This window comes from Lissotriton helveticus, chromosome 10 (assembly GCF_964261635.1).
Source record: "Lissotriton helveticus chromosome 10, aLisHel1.1, whole genome shotgun sequence".
NCBI lineage: Eukaryota > Metazoa > Chordata > Amphibia > Caudata > Salamandridae > Lissotriton > Lissotriton helveticus.
This window is the reverse complement of record NC_136071.1, coordinates 490,783,540-490,797,676: the sequence shown is the minus strand read 5'-3', so window position 1 is coordinate 490,797,676 and position 14,137 is coordinate 490,783,540. Positions and strand designations below refer to the sequence as shown.

Sequence of the window (14,137 nt, the reverse complement as noted above, 5' to 3'; positions counted from 1 at the left end):
CACTTAGTTCACTCTACTCCTAGTACTCGTTTGGGGCACTAATCAATTTCTGAATTGAGATATTGCTCTAGATATTCAGAGACATTATCAGGAGTGATACAGCAATGCCAGGGTTATGTAAGAATGTGAAAGTGGACACACAGTCTCTAACCTGTGTGTGCAGGTCAGTTTGTAACAAGAACATCATTTTAAGATAAAATTGTGCAACGCAAGTGCTGACTTGGCATAGATTAGCTACTTGGATACAGTACCATCATCAACAAAATTACAGTGCAAAGCATGGGCCATGTATCCCAGTACTTGGGCGGGGCACAAAGGCGGTGTTAGTCAGGAAATTGTTTTTACAGACAGGCATCTGTGGGAAGGACTTAAGGAGTCCTAGTCCCTTTAATCAGCATCAGTGTGGGTCAATCAGCACACATGAACCATTGTATTCAAGGCTTGGGTGCACTCGCATGATTGTCACGTGCCGCCAGATAAAAATCTAAAATACTTTGAGTACTTGAAGTCGTGTATCTCAGGGGAGGGGTGCACGCTCGCCATACAATGTAGTGGTCATTCCTGTCCAAACAGCGAATAATGCATTTGATCCTGATCCAGATACTTCTCTTTGAAGTTCAATTTATTTCACGTTTCTATCATAATCATTGAACTTTTATTACTTTAAGAACATGAAAAAGCAATGCATTGGTAGTATGCTTAGATTTCTTTTAATTAGAAATTTGGCATTAAATATGCACTCTAGTTTACTGTTCATTTACACTTTAAAAACCACACACAAAAAAACCACACACACACATCATCGCACACCGTCCAGTCACTCATCACTAATTATCCTCAGTCAGATATGGAAGGATTCAATGCCAGGACACACTGTTTCCGAGTAATTATTTTGTTTTACAAATATACCTCAGCCTCATAATTTAACTGAGGGTTTTTTTAAACTTTTTTTTAGCGTGTTACATGTTGGCTCCTAGGCCTCGAGAATTCCACTTACCCACTTGTTTCTGGCAAGTCAGATTTTATCAGGGCGAGCTATTTTTTAGGGCCTACTGGCACCTTCTGGCAAACTGATAAAGAACAGATGTTCTGTTATCTCAGAAAGGAATGAGCAACAAAGATGCCTTTAAATCCTATTTTTATCTTGTCAAATTTGCTCTGTTGAGAGACAGAGATCAAACGTACAACTACATCAAAATATATTTTAGTAGTTATGAAAGCACTTATGTAATTTTGTCTGATGAAAAAAATGTTAAATAGGATGAAAACCAATCAGAACACATTACTTGGTGATGTGCAAATGATAAACATTTTGGCTGAAACCCACTTTCCGCAGATTATTGTTTATACGCTATCTAGTTTCATCAGTAAACTGCATTTTAGTGGGAATGTTTGTAGGCATTTCAATTGAAAATATGCTGTTTGTAATACCAGTGCACTACCAAATCATGCTTTAGTTATACATTTATTAAAAGTGCGTTTTTATACATGAACTGAGAAACATTCTTGACCCACGCCCTCATAACTATGCTGTTTGTGAAACACGAGTCAGGTCAAGGGTTATGTGCACCCTGTATGTGAGTAGATGCTTATTATACATGGAGCAAATGTTTAGTCCATTAAATCAAACAAAATAGCTTTTTGTGCAGCGGAAATGCTGAACATATTTGAAGATGTTCTCATGTTTGACGATGAAGAAAAAGGTGACTATGTAAAAGAAAATATTTAATAGGATCACACAATTTAAGACCAGATTAAGGGTCAGGTACATTACAGGTCTAGTAATATTTTTATGACTTTTCGAGGCCTGGCTCTGGATTACACTGTTACAGGGAAGGCATTCTAAAAATGAAAAGTTGGCCTTTACTGTACCACTTACCATGATTTGAAAAGTGACATGTATTTGTTGAGCCATAAATTATATCCTAATGTTTCTGCCATTTGGAAATGCAAAAGTGGCTGTTTGATAAAACTACTTCCAAAGTCAAATTAATTTTAGATAACGTCCGATTAACTTAAAACAGTTTTCCTTTTAGAAAACTCTTGGTCAGAAATTTAGTAGAAAACATTTGATCTGCTTGTGTTTGTTTTTGTTGCCAAATTAACTTCTCTATAAAGTACAGAAACCTTCCAGCAGGGTTTATCACCAAAACTATGTGACACACTTGTTTAAATTTACTGCAAATTATATCCTCTGCATCTTTGTAATTCTCAATATCGGAACGCATTCTCTTCACTCTGAGTTGAAATATTGGTACGCTATCATTCAAAGATGCATTATGGAAACTCTTAGAGTGAAGAATGCCATTTCCTTCTGCCAATTTAGTAGAACGGTTAGTCAACCTGCTAATATTACGGTTAGTCATCCTGACAAACCAAATAAGCAATGTTTTTTAGGTCTCGGAACGAAAGGCTGCGCTTGCGCAGTCTCCGGTCGGAGATTTTATGTTTTTGAGTACGGGGCTTGAACCCGCCTCTCTCCTCCATCTCTCCTCCATTGGCTGGCTTCCTAAACGGAGGCCAGCCATTGGAGGAGAGAGGCATCACTCCAAACAAGCCCCGTCTCTTTCGGATTCGGGGTCGTGTTTTGGGCGTTCTTTCGCCCTGTGACGTCACCCGTCACTCAGATCGCCAAAACACGCCCCCGAATCCGAAATTGTTCGGATGTTTGCTGCCGCCATTTTGCGTTTTTCTTGCTGCCGCGTGTATTGTATTGGATTATGAACCGTGCGCCCTTTCCTTCCATTATCGAGATTGTAAGGTGGGGGTTGCGGCGATGCCCGGGTCGCCTCTAAGCTCTTCCACAAGTTTGCTAACTGGCCATGTTTTAAGTCGGATCTTGGCACAGGCGTTGCTTCGGCCAGCTGGAAGCGGCTGCTGGCTCACGTCATACTAATTGATACTTATACGGCATAACGCACCACCCTTTGAGACTCACTCTTATGTTTTAATATCGTTTTCTTGCCATTTTCTGTCAGTAAATCAGTGAGGTCACCACCTTTCGCGCCTACCAGTGACGCGCCCCATAAAAGGCCATTAATGGCCCGCTGTCCTCCTAATACACATCCAAAGCAGATGTAGCCACCGGGCCCTTGTTGCCTGCACGCCACCCTGGGGCCACTTCTCGGGCTCTTCCTGACCCACCCCCCTTGCCTGTCGCTCTCAGTAGCTGCTAAGAATGCCCTTCTGCCCCGCGGGGAGCTGGGCAGGTGCCCCTCGTATCCTCCCCTTCAGGGGGACTGATTGCATTCGGCAGTGCAGGCATCGCCCCTTTAAGAGGCTGGCGCCCCTCCCCCTTCATTGTAGAAGCACCATCAGCGGAAGAGAAAACAGAGAGTCGGGCACTAGCAGCTCACAGCGTGGGGAGCATCTGCTGTCTGGACCGGTACCGCCTGCGAACCCCTCCGAGCGGGGAGCCTGCCCTCCAGAACCCTCCCTAGACCAGAGCGCCGCGCATCTCCCTCGGGCCGCCTCCGCGCCCTGCACCCGGGGCATGGTACCCAGTTCCGCCCTGTGAGCGGCACGCCTGGCCTGGCCGGCTCGTCTTTGTTGGGACCATGGGATGCTGTACTGGGCGATGCACGCTCATCTTCCTCTGCACGCTGCAGCTGGTGAGTGTGAGGTGGTATGGACGTATATCCGGAGGGTGTGTGTGTGGGGGCGTTATCAATTCGAACAGGCCCCGTTGGGGCATTTGAGCACCACACATCGGACTGATTTAGCTTGGGAGGCGGTAGGAGGTAGTTGGGGTACAGATGGAGGCCGTTAATGCGTGACAGGAGGCCATTAATGCAAGACAAGGCATTGCTGCAGTTGTGAGGGGTCCCTAAGGCCCCCGCCTCTTCTTGCAGGTGCACCAGACGGACTCAGAGGCCAACTGCAATATTCACCATGTATAGCGGGCACCGCGCGCTCAACGGGGTGTAATAATATTTGTTATTGCGGCGCCCATTTTGTCGACCTCAGAAGAATGAAAGGCTGTGTCTGCCCCACCGAGAGTGGGACTCGTGCCTGCCTCAGGAACTTTAATCCAGTTGAACATAATCGGGAGCATTTCCTTTTTGGAGAGCAACTGCCAGGCCCGTTACCTTGAGAGGATGGGGTGAGATGTGTGGACAGTGGTTATTGGGGGGGGGTTCCAGTGGGTCCATCGAGTGTGACAACGCGCGTGTGCGAGGAGGTGGGACGCAGAGGGGCGTGGTTAGGGGGGGCATCCTTCAAGGGTGATTGCGGGGGGAATTTATCCCGAAGTCTATTTATATTTGATTTATTTAATGAATGCATTTGTATATAGCGCGGACTTTACACAAAGGTGTCAGAGCGCCACACAATAGAGAATGAAAAATGAATGAAAATCTCTGAGTTATTGCAGACTGAGGGGGTCGTCACACATTTTGTCCGGGGGTGGGTGGGAGGAGCTACGATTTTGTGTCGCGCCACTGGGAATGCATCTCCCCAAAATACCCCGACCCCACACGCGCAATACGACAGCTTGTTTGCTATCTGGGGGCTGAGAGTTAGGGGCGGCTAGTTTTCCTAGAGTGGAGCCAGGGTACGTATAGCCAACGCTTTTCGTCCCTTTCACACTCGCCTTTTGAGGTGCCAGGGGCAGAAAGCTTGGAAGTTTTGCCCCAGACCTGGACGGCCTTCTCTGAGCCCGTGAAAGTTACTTGGCACGTGGCACACTTGTCCCTCCATTATAGACTTGCTCAGCGTCTGGGAGGCTCCTCAAGACCCCCTGTGACCTTGCAGCCTTGAGCAGGATGCACAGTACGCGTGCAGCGTGCCCCGAGTGCGTCACAGGGGCACCAGTGTCTATGCACGCTCACTGAATTTGAATATGCATAATACCTGCTCATTACGCTTAGTACATTCATGTTGTGTGTTAAATGCAGCCAATGGGCCTAGTAAGGTCGTGACGTGCCTAGTTTGCTTAAGTGCACAATATGCCTTACTATCATACGGAATGCAGAGACACATAGCAGGGGCTCGATATAAATAGACGAAGTTATTGGTATGTGCACAATTTGTATACTATGTGGACTCTGCGAGCTTACTATTGACGCCAGGACTATATACAATTCGCTTCCTCCACACCACCACCTCTTTTCGGCTCTTCAAATGGGACCATCCAACTTTTCCCTCCCAAAAAGACCTATTTTTCATTAACACTTCGCACCGAACTCCCCTCCCCAACTGTATGTAAAAGCATTTGTGCGTGAGTGTGTGGGCCTGTGGGTGTGCGTGCGTGCGTGTCCAAGGCAATGCAATCCTTCACTTCTTTCAAGATTAACATAAAAATGAATGTTTTGTTTGTACCACATGTGCCGTTGTCAGAATGAAATGACTGCGGATGTGGCCAGGCCTCGCCTCCACATGGGGTTCTGATTAGGTCTTTCCTGCCAGCCTGAAGTGTTTTTACAGTTAGGCGGAGCTCACCTTCTTGCCGGGTCCGGGCTCGGCGGCGTTGAATATGTGCGGTGTTATCTAGGAGTCTCCGCTAATCCTGTAAAATGAGTAAAGCAGGGTGCAGTAGTGTTGGGGTGCAGAGAGAGTGGAGGACGAATAGAAGAACTTTGAGTTAGAAGTTTTAGGTAATTCACATACATTTTCCCTTCTCTCCCCCTCCGACCTCTGATTCCCTGCCCCCTCGCTGTGCTTGCTTCCCTGCCCCCTCGCTGTGCTTGCTCCCCTGCCCCCTGGCTGTGCTTGCTCCCCTGCCCCCTGGCTGTGCTTGCTCCCCTTCCTCCTGGCTGTGCTTGCTCCCCTGCCCCCTCGCTGTGCTTGCTTCCCTGCCCCCTCGCTGTGCTTGCTCCCCTGCCCCCTCGCTGTGCTTGCTTCCCTGCCCCCTCGCTGTGCTTGCTTCCCTGCCCCCTCGCTGTGCTTGCTTCCCTGCCCCCTCGCTGTGCTTGCTTGCCTGCCCCCTGGCTGTGCTGGCTTCCTTCCCCCCTGGCTGTGCTTGCTCCCCTGCCCCCTGGCTGTGCTTGCTCCGCTGCCCCCTGGCTGTGCTTGCTCACCTGCCCCCTGGCTGTGCTTGCTCCCCTGCCCCCTGGCTGTGCTTTCTCCCCTGCCCCCTGGCTGTGCTTTCTCCCCTGCCCCCTGGCTGTGCTTGCTTCCCTGCCCCCTGGCTGTGCTTGCTTCCCTGCCCCCTGGATGTGTGCTTGCTCCTGTGGTAAATAAATAAATAATACCTCTATTTTTGAATGAATATATGAATAACAGATAGCTCAATAAATAAGAGTCAAGATTCGAGGTAGTAGGAGTTTGCAGGTTTAATACAGCATAAAGGACAGGAACAGGACAACCTGCACGGGAACAGGATGGCAGCGCTGCCGGGGGCAGGATCAGAATCGGCGTAAGGGAATGGGGGTCACATTTAATAGCAGTGCACCAATATATACTAAAACAGTTACATTACAATGAATTACAGTAGGCGGAGCAGTGGGTGTGGTCAATAGCAGTCGCGAAAGATAAGGGTGAAAAATGGGTGTAACAGGGGCGTATACATAGACATGTGATGCAAACGTAACAGAATATGTCATAAATGGGGCGGAAACATGGAGGGGGCTACCTAAGGAGCCGGGACCTCTAACCTAATGGTGCGCGCAAACTGACAATGACGTGTTACTAGGAGAAGCTGGGGGCTATGAACTCTGTGCTAGGAGTAGAGACTGAAGTCTGGAGAGTCAGGGCGACATGTACCTAAACAGTATCTAGTATCTGATGTTTAGAGAACATGTTGATAGAATCCAAAAGTTATCGGGGTAAAGGCTAACAGACTCTAAGACTGGTGCATGCATTATTCTACATGTAGTGCGTGATGAAGAATATTAAATGACCATTAAATGCAGTATTTCTCTTACATGGAGACGTAAAGGCTAGACAATGACGGAAACTATTGATGCGATTCAGTAGCTTAGGAATGCAGAGAAGGAGGGCTGGACTGATAACTAGAATCATAACATACTCTTGGCAGACTCAGAGGCAGAGCCAGGCTGAGCCGGGCACTGCGAGGCAGGAAGTAAGTGAAGGGTCGAGGATACAGGTGGGGGCTGTATCGCTCCTCAGCGAGGACTCAGAAATATAAATGACTTGTAGAATAGTGTCAATTAATATTTGTGGACTTAATGAGATAAATAAGAGGTTAAAAGCGGCGTCACTGTTAAAATCTTTTAAACCAGATTTAGTGTGTCTTCAGGAAACACACATTGAGGGTACTAAGGCCTATCTACTTGATCAACTAGGGTTTAACGTTCTGGCGAAAACCAATCAGAACACTAAGACAAGAGGAGTGGCGATACTGGGCAGGAAACAGGATATAATAGTTAAGAGAAAGGTGGAGGACAATTGGGGGAGATGGGCTATAGTTGAATTATTGTTTAGGGGGGAAACCTTCACGCTTGTTTCAGTTTATGGCTCTACTGGAGACGACCCAGATGTTCTACAATTCCTAGATGTAGAACTTGCTCGATGGCCTGAGCCTATTATACTATGCGGCGATCTGAATATTCACGATCTAGATAGTAGCTTTTTAGACCTTAAAAGGAAGTATGCGGGGAGGAAAAAAAGAACTTATAGGGCCCTAGTAGACTTAGTAAAGAATAACTCTCTAGAGGATCCTTGGGTATATTGCCATCCGAATCTCGACGGGAGTACTTTCTTTTCAGCGCCCCATCAGATTTTAGTCAGGCTGGATTATTTTTTAATAACAAGAGGGCTGATAGAAGGTGCAAGGATAGTAAGAGAACCAAGGATCATATCAGATCACAGTCCGCTAGTATTAGATGTAAATATTGGGCAAAGGAGAAATAAGGAGCCATCGCAGTGGACATTCGACAGAGCACTCCTTCAGGATAGTGAATACAGGGAAAGGATGGCGGAATGGATTAAGGAATTCTGGGCAATCAATAGAGGTACTTCATCACCTGGGATTGTGTGGGACGCTTTTAAAGCTGGTATAAGAGGAGAGACCCTAAGCTATGTTATCAGATCGCAAAGAAGAGAAAGGGAGGAACTAGAAAGAAATAATGATTTAATCAGGGAGGCAGAGGAGGAACTCATGTTGGCTATACAAGCGCACACGCCAGTGGAGCAGATTTTGTTAAAACTAGTCGCTCTTAAAGCAGTGGTCATGGAAGGGATGGCAAAAAAGACGGTGGAGAAATATCTAGCCAATAAAGAAAAGGCATATGAACTCAGCGAAAGAGTGGGGCATATTTTAGCGGTGCGAGCTAGACAGAGAGATGGGATGGCCGATATTAAGGAGATGAAAAATAGTCATGGAATTAAAGTTAAGGGTACAGAGCAGATTAGAGAGGTCTTTAGGCAGTTTTATATGGAACTGTATCAGGCAGATGGGCATGGAAGGGAGGAGGATATGAGGGCATATCTGAGGGATATTGAGCCATCATATCTGGAGGAGTCAGACAGAATAGAGCTGGAAGAGAAGTTTAAGGTGGAGGAACTTGTAGAAGCGTTGAGGGAACTCCCATCTGGGAAGGCTGCTGGCCCTGACCAGATTCCAGTTGAATTTTATAAGGTTTTTCAGACCCCTCTGTTAGCGGATATGTTTAAAATAATGGCGTTAGCACAATTGGGTGAAACTGTTCCATGTTCCTGGGGTGGTGCAGACATTATTGTTATCCCTAAAAAAGGTAAACCACCAGATGTCCCAGGCTCCTACCGCCCCATCACCTTGATGAACGCCGATGTCAAGGTGTTTTCAAAAATATTGGCAAAAAGATTATCTAAGACAATCGAATCCTTAGTTACACCCTCTCAGCATGGATTTATTCCAGGGAAAGGGACAACCCATCACACCAGGCAGGTAATTACGGCATTTGATGCTGCAGACATCCTGGAAGATCCAATGGCAGCGGTGTTTCTCGACGCTGAAAAAGCCTTTGATAGGGTCTCATGGGGTTACTTATGGGAAGCTTTAAGGTGGCACGGTATAGGACCAGGATTTATAAAGGCTCTGCAAACGCTATATATAGCCCCGACGGCCAAGATAAGAGTCAGTAGAGGTTACTCAGCCGCAGTTAACATCCAGAGAGGTACAAGGCAGGGTTGTCCCTCTTCTCCCTTACTGTTCGCTCTGTATCTTGACCCTTATATTCGCAAACTGGAAACGAACCATCAAATATTACCATTAGTACTAAACGGTTGCAGACTTAAATCATTAGCCTACGCGGACGACGTAGCCATCTTGACTCCAGATCCTGTAGCCGCCATTAGGGCAATTGAATCGGAAGCTGTGAGGTTTGGCCAGTTCTCTGGGTATAGCTTGAACACATCTAAGACGCAGATAGTTAAAAACCAGTGGGTAAGGTGTAATGATGGAAGAGTGACAAATATGGCAACTTATCTAGGGGTGCAAATGACGGCAGAAATAAGTAAAATTGTGGAAAATAATATGGATCCCTTGATAACTCAAATGAAAAAAGATTTAGACAGAATGAATAATTTGCACCTGTCGCTAGTTGGCTGTACAAATATTATCAAAATGATGATTTTACCAAAATTTTTGTATGTATTTAGGGCTGTACCATTGTTGATTGAGGCCAGTTGGTTTAATTGCATAGAGGCTATATGTAATAGGTTCATTTGGGCCCAAGGTAAAACCCGGAGAGCTTATAGGTACATGACACTCCCTAGAGAAAATGGGGGGTGGGGGGCACCGGATTTTCGTTTATATTATATGGCCTCTGTGCTGCAATATATTCAAGGTCTTATTGGTGGAAGCCCTGACGATGATAGAATGCAGAAAATGTTTACAGATGTGTATGCTGTCACCTTAGGGGTAAATGCAGAGAACTGTTTTTTAAAGTGTATTGATTACAGCTATTTCAAGAGGACTAAGTTTAAAACTGTCAAAGCAGCTGTCACGACATGGAATGCGTTTTTGAAGAGGGTAAAACTTGGGAGATATAACAGATATGTCTTATTAAACAACAATAGGTCACTCCCCAAGGAAATTTTTGGAGACTATATTATGGCAGAATGGGCACTAAAGGGGGTTATACAAATTGGAGACTTTTATGCACAAGATGGCTTTATGCAATTTTCAGAGCTGAGAGGAAAATACGGTTTAGATAATAGGGGATTCTTCAAATATTTACAGGTTAGAAGCTTTCTCAATAATAAAGTTGGGGGCCCTGCAGGCTTTAACAAAGTCGATATAATGGAGAAAATAAAATTGTCGGGAGATTGCACTATTAAATCCCTTTATGCAGCATTGATGAAAGACAAGCAGGATGATTTAGTTAAATTTAGTAAAAAATGGGAAGATAAACTGGGTATTGATCCTAGACTTTTTTATGATTCTTTGAAATTTGGATCTACGATATTATGCGCTGCCCCGCTGCAATCGCAGCATTATAAAACATTGTATTCTTTGTACTTTACTCCGGCAAAGATTGCAAAATGGGGTGGGAATCAAGGAATCAATTGTCCCAGATGTAATGAATTGGAAGCAGATAGTGTACACATTTTTGCTTCATGCCCACAGCTAAGAACTTTGATTAGGGAAATTGAGGGTTTTTTGTCGAACTCATTGGATATTGCGATAACTCTTACACCAGCTTTGATTATGTTAGGGGTGAGTGATGACGAGCAGACTCAATATGCTGAATTCCTTTTTGTAGTAATGGCTGTCTATAGACTAACAATAGCTAGGGCATGGCTAGAAAAAAGCCCTCCGAAAATGCAATGCTGGCTGGCAAACACCCTATATGCATATAATATAGAGGAAAAAATTTTTGCCCGGAAGGGGAGGAGTGGAAGACGGTTGGGGAGAAGAATTTGGGAGCCATTATGTAAATGGAAAGAGAGCCAAAGAAGGAATAGCTAGGGGTAAGCTTGGCTTTTTCTTCGTTGATCTCAGACTCTGTTTTCAACTTTAGCCGATTTATATAATTGTGTACTTCGTGTTTGGCCAAAAAATTTACTGTATAATTTATTTGTCAGTATTTAAGGCTTGTGTTATAGGTAATGCTCATAATCAATTGTTGTAATGAAGAAAAATATAAAATAAAAATATATTTAAAAAAAAAAATGCAGTATTTCTCTTACATGGAGACGTAAAGGCTAGACAATGACGGAAACTATTGATGCGATTCAGTAGCTTAGGAATGCAGAGAAGGAGGGCTGGACTGATAACTAGAATCATAACATACTCTTGGCAGACTCAGAGGCAGAGCCAGGCTGAGCCGGGCACTGCGAGGCAGGAAGTAAGTGAAGGGTCGAGGATACAGGTGGGGGCTGTATCGCTCCTCAGCGAGGACTCAGAAGACAGGAGCTGAATCTGGTGTCCGGGCCCTTTTGAGGCCTAGAAACGGGGACTTTACAATGAAATAACGTGCACACTGAGAAACGTGGCAACGTAACTTTACATAGGCCTGATACTCGTAGCTTTCACGAGAACTGGAAACTGGCATACTAGAGATGGACACAACTGTAATTGCGTCTTTAATCAAACATGGGGGATACATATGCATATTTAATCATGCACACATAACATAAGATGGAGGACACGTAGGGACACAGAACATGACAAAATTTACTTTTCCACATTCCCTCCTTGTCACTACGTTTCCATCAGGAAACATCAATATTCATGATACCATCTATTATTTCATACAGTATCATTTGCTCGTCTCGAATTTTCTTGGAACGGGATTTAGAACGGGACTTAGGACTAGGAATACAAGAGGTAGCACAAATGCCGCAAATCGCAGGGCCACATTGTATACAGAGGCAGCAACTGAATATGATCGCTACTGCAATACCCAGAAATGACAATACTTTCCATCCCCAGGCGGAAATTATATTCCAGAACCAACCGGACCATGTCCAGGTGCCTGGATCTTGGTGTAACATATGGGCAATTTTATGGAGCCTGGTAATAGCTGAATAAACAGACGGTGCGTTATTAGGAATGAAAATGCAGCAACTAGATCCGATGACTCTACAGGCCCCGCCCCTATCGGCCAGTATGACGTCAAGGACGAGACGATTCTGGAGCACGACAATTCTCATAAAGGATTGCTCTTCGGTTAAGTTACCTAGAGCAGAAGTAGTCTCAATCACTACTGCTTCGAGTGTTCTGGTTAATCTACGTATCAGTTTACTATTTACAACAGTACCTAAGTAGGGGAAGACACCTTTATTGATATCTATATATTGTTCTAGAGCAGTTTCAGTATAATCGACAATCGGGAGATTTCTCTTGTGTCTAGTATGTACTAGGTGGGAATTCCTATGATAGTCAGGTGGGGCTAGGAAAACTGGTGGCAGTAGGAAGGCAATGTAACATGTACCATCCCAATCAAGGGGCAGACGAACATATGCGGTCTGACCACAAACAAAATAAGAATGACGTGAAGCTTTAAAAATAGATTTCCTACTGTCACTATACTTGACGATAGTAGTACAATCACTATGACCTACATGTACGGAACCATTATTTCTGACACATAATTCACCTTTGACTGGTAGTACTGAAATAGCAGGTAAGTCTGGAGTAGAATCAGACTGAACATTCAGGACCATAAAATTCGAAGAATAATTACCCAAATTATAAACTTCATTTTCTAGATCTAACCCTGTTCTGTGGGGAAGACCTTGCTTGTCTGGGAAACATGTACTGTTCAGAAAAGACATATCTGTTGAGGATGACGTTAACGTGGACCATGCTCCACACGAACCATTATGTGAAAATGGATAAGGAAAGAGTGGCAGAACTCCCTTCGGTGTCTGGAAAGGGGGGAGTCGACCACACACCCAACAATTAGTGGCATTGCTGGTCTGGTGTGAATAATGTAACATGCGGATAAAAGAATTATTTCGCATAGCGAGACGATAAGAGAGTTCATGAGGAGGCAGATCACTAAACGTGTGCTCTACTGTAACATTAGCAGACTTATTTACATGAGAAACTGAAAAATACAAATAAAATGCATAACTGGTGCAGGAAATCATAATGCTGAAATATAGCAGAAAACATAAAATAATAGTGCAACTTCTAGAGTTCTCACTAACTCTCTCTCTGTGGGGGTCTATTATATACATGTCAGAAACCGGTCTAACCGTTTCACCTAGGGGAGGACTTAGACAATCAAACTGGCTGACTTATTTTACTAGACCTTAGTTTAAGCTTATACTCCTGCTGCGGAGTTTTCTCTAACAGGGAAGGGTTCGTAGCAATGTCTTTTGCGGGACAGTCCTTAAGAATAGTACTTTGGCAGTCTTTAAGATCCTCGGAAATGTTCTTTGAAACAGGTTTCAATCCAAAAAATCTTTTCACATGAGACAGATGCACCCAGCCCTTCCTGCCTTCCAGCTTGACGGCAGTACGGGTGGCCAGGAGGACCTGTCGGGGTTCCTTCCAGCGAGGCTCCAGCGGACTTGAACGATCAAAATTTCGGACAAGAACCATGGATCCGGGAACGATTTCATGCGGTGCCACCTCGGTATTGTCTGGAAATGCGGCAGCAACCTGTGAACGACAAGAGTTGAGGGCAGACATCAAGGAAGCTAGGTAATCTGTCAGCATATTACTTGAAACATCGGTAATACTTCGGGGTCTAGGTGTACCCCACATATTAGGGGGGCGGCCGCATACGACCTCATAAGGGGACAGACCTGATCTGGAATGTGCGACCATGCGCATATAAAACAGAGCAACTGGCAGAGCTACTAGCCAGTCCACACCTTTCTCTTTACATACTTTTGCAATTCGGATTTTCAGGGTCTGATTATGTCTCTCTACGAGACCGGCTGCTTCAGGATGGCGTACACAATGGAACTTCCACTGGTACCCTAACAACAGGGAAATATGTTTCATAAGCTCGGATGAGAATGGCTGGCCGTTATCAGAATATACGACTCTAGGGAGTCCATAACGGGGGAAGAACTCACGAACCAACTGCTTGGCAGTGGTCGCGGCTGTGTAATCTGGGACTGGATATGCTTCTGTCCACCTGGACAAAGCGCATACAACTACAAGGACATACTTGAAACCTCGACATCGCTCCATCTGAATATAATCCATTTGGAGGACTTCAAAAGGGTGGTCAGGGGGCTGGAAACCACCTTGTTCCACCGGAACACTTTTACCTGGATTAAACTGACAACA

At 45.1% G+C, this 14,137-nt stretch overlaps 1 protein-coding gene across 3 annotated transcripts in view; it reads right to left on the bottom strand.

The window, feature by feature from the left end:
* Positions 1–14,137, bottom strand: part of NUBP2 (NUBP iron-sulfur cluster assembly factor 2, cytosolic) — a 314,384-nt gene that overhangs the window by 74,324 nt on the left and 225,923 nt on the right. The gene's annotated exons all lie outside the window — the stretch shown is intronic.